Raw genomic sequence first — 3,546 nt, forward strand, 5'->3', positions numbered from 1 at the left:
GAGAGAGAGAGAGAGAGAGAGAGATAGCGATAGAGAGAGAAAGATGAATTCAAAACTACGTAAAATTGTGTATGAACCAGCGACAGTGTCATGACGATTTTATTGATTGTTTGAATTACAGATTGCACAGCTTCTAATTCTCTATCAAAATGGTGTCACCATAAGCTAAGTGATGGAAAGACGTCAGGAGTGAGAAATGCACATACGCTGATACCCAGTGTAATTATATCGCTACACGTATGACCTGTGATTTTGTTCAGAATTTGCCATGGTTATAGTCGGATGCAATCCTGCTCTGAACAAAGAGTGCTCTGTGTGAGCGGCGCGTCTACTACAGAACTTAACATGAAACCCTACGACATATGAGAACTTTTCCTTCAGTAATATATACTGCAATAACCAAACATTAAAAACGTTTGTAATTTATCTATCCTAAATCCTGTGTATTTTGATATAAAGACGAGGAGCGTACTTAAATAGGAATACTTGTATAACTTATATAAATAGGTGAGCAAGATTTACGTCCACGCTAATTACAACAGTGATTTTAGTCACGACGTCGCTACCCAGTCAGTACCATGATTCTGAGATCCACCATTTCATATTCTGAAACCGCCAGTCCCATAGGTTTGGCGGCAACAAACAGCGGAAGTTACGCCGGAAAAGACGCCATTATTTCTGGTTGGTGTTCCATCCGAAAAGGTAACGTATCGCAAGAACGCATCAACATGTTATGCTCATACAGAAACAGCAGTCAGAGAAGACGTATTCATTATTGCATGTCGCAGAAGGAAGTATTTAATAGGAACTATTCAGTTATTTAAAAACATGTGCCCTTTAATCAATAAAGTTTTGCGTTATGATAAAATATGCTCACTAAGAAGTCTCCCTTTAGACCGAGACAGAAACACACGTACGTACGCTCATATCCGAAAGCACATACTTACATGCACACACGCTTTGGCGCACCCATGTACGTACGCACGCACGCACGCGCACGCACACACATCCAAATTCTCTTTGCTACCCCAACCCGCGTTCATTCTTCTTCAACATGAAATGGATGATTTCGTTATATCTTAGGTGGAAGGCAATCCAACACCCTCCAGACTGTGTAAGTACCCGTGATCACCAACGAAGTGTGCAGGGAACAGTAGGCCTACGGACAATCTAATATTACCGACGACATGCTATGTGCGGGATACCCACACGGTGGCAAAGACGCCTGCCAGGTACATCTTCTCATGAATTTAGCAGGATATACAATATAGGTTATACTATAGTGATATATGCTGCAATTGTTTTTTATTCACATTTTCGCACGTTTCATTTATTTTCCCTGGTTGTTGCAATGAATTCTTTAGTCGACGTTACTTATACGTTTTTTGGATTTCAATGTTCAGGGTGACTCCGGCGGACCAATGATTTCCAAGAACGGAGGGCAGCAGATTGGTGTGGTTTCCTGGGGCAGGGGCTGTGCGCGTCCAGGCTACGCTGGTGTTTACGCTCGAGTCTCTGTCTTGTATGACTGGATCATGAAGTATATGAACTAGAATGAGTAAGCCGAAGTCAATGGACAACACATGAATATAAATTTACAATATCACGGTATTCATCAGACACTTTAATCACGTTTTGGTTTACCTACATTTATTTTCTTCAGCTGATATATGATTTGTGATGGCTTATCTTGGCTGTAGCGTAGATCGCAGTTCGTTGAAAAGTTACAGAATGGTCTAAAATTGATGTGATTGATGTAATTATAAATAGATCGTGCAAAATTACACGAGATTGTTCTGAATATACGTTTAGGCGAGGGCGGTAGTAGACGAAGGAGGCTGTAGCGAATGACAGGGACAAGTGAAGGACGGAGATGAGTGGTAGTAGATGAGGTGTTTTTGCGTTTCAGGATGACAATTACAGTATCTGAGCGAAAACTGCATAATAATCCTTGCTGTGGGAGAGGAGAGAGGTGGGCAGTACTGAGGAAGGCGGTGCAGGAGATAGCTGAAGCGGTAGAAGAAGAAGAGGGCTGAGCGAAGACAAGGAGCAAGGTGGATGGACGAGAGAATGAAGTAGCGATTGCAGTCCTACCAAGTATGGGCGCTCTCCTAAATTATGACACAGGTCTACTGATAATAGTTATTGCATAAATCTATGCTGAGATACCCCTAACGCATATTAAATTTTATATTCATACACAAAAATATAAGCTGTCTCTACGTGAGGATATGCACATACGCTAACAGCACAAAGTAGTTCCGAGATTCAGTACTGATCTGGTATAATACATGCAGCGGACCTACCATTCAAGATTTTTCGCTATTTCTTAACAGAGGTCATACTGATAAAATATTGATGCTATATAAATCTATGCAGAAATACCTCCTCTCCATTCTCAAATGCAAATTTTTGGCACAATATTTTTTATGCGGTGAATATTGCGCATGCAGTGAAGCACCGTTTCAGGCGTGTAGTACGCGACTGGAAGAAACTGTATAACATAGCTTGCTGAGTGAGAGAGGGTGGGAAACGGAAGAAACGCGGCAGGAAAGATAGCTGAGGGACGGTAAAAGAAGAATGGGCTGAGCGCGAAGGACAATGGAGGCAAGGGGAAGGGACGGGATGTGGATGAAGTAGGAGTTTTGCCCCTATCGCTGGCTATAGGCGCTCTCCTACTTAAACACACAGGTCTACTGATAACAGTTTATTACATAAACCTATGGGCTGTGAAATACTCTCCTAACCATATAAATGCATATTCGTAAACAAAATATATCTCCAATTGTGAGATATGGGCGCATGCGGCTAACACACTAACGTAGGCCAGATTGAGTAGCTGACTGGTATATGCAGGCGGACACCTTTACATACAAGGCCTTCTTCCTATTTCTTAAACAGGTCTACTGATAAAATGTTATCATATAAATCTATGCTAGAATAGCTCCTCTCTATAATTTTCGTAAAGTAGGATTCTTCTCGGGAGATATTGCGCATCCGCTAGCGCCGTTTCAGCCGTGCAGTACAGACAGAAGAAAACATCCATAATTATCTTGTTGAGAAGGAGGGGTGGGAGACTGAGCAAATAGGTGTACTTTTTATGGGTTACAGGATTTAAACAAGGACTCGAGCAGATCCAGGAATGCAAAAGATCACATTGTTTAGTTGAACTATCTAGTTACAGTAAAAATACTATAACGTTATAACTGTACCAGTTTTTATTATTCTTTATCCGTGTTCTTATTCTTTATATTGTTTTCGTCTTGATTATTGTCATTTTACATATGCAATGTGACAGATTACTATATGTATAATAGTACTATATAAAAATTGATGATAAATTGTAAGTTTATTTTGTATGTGAATGCCAACAGTGACACACACAGCGAGTGTGTGTGTGTGTGCGTGCGCGCGCGCGTGGCGTGTGTGAGTGCGTGTGGGCGGCGGCGTGAGTGCGCGTGTGCGTTGCGTGCGTGCGCGCGTGCGGGAGGTGGGAGAGATGTGTTTGTGTGCGTTTCTATGAGTGCGTGCGTGGTTTGTGGCGTT

General features: G+C 41.8%; 1 long non-coding RNA gene across 1 annotated transcript; it reads left to right on the forward strand.

The window, feature by feature from the left end:
• Window positions 1-659: 659 nt before the first annotated feature.
• On the forward strand, window positions 660-1,613 carry LOC106816429. Its single transcript, XR_001394890.1, has 3 exons — window positions 660-702; window positions 1,084-1,232; window positions 1,404-1,613. It is a non-coding gene; the product is annotated as an uncharacterized LOC106816429 (long non-coding RNA).
• The last annotated feature ends 1,933 nt before the right edge of the window (window positions 1,614-3,546 follow it).

Source organism: Priapulus caudatus, unplaced genomic scaffold (assembly GCF_000485595.1).
Source record: "Priapulus caudatus unplaced genomic scaffold, Priapulus_caudatus-5.0.1 Scaffold1375, whole genome shotgun sequence".
Classification (NCBI taxonomy): Eukaryota; Metazoa; Priapulida; class Priapulimorpha; order Priapulimorphida; family Priapulidae; genus Priapulus; species Priapulus caudatus.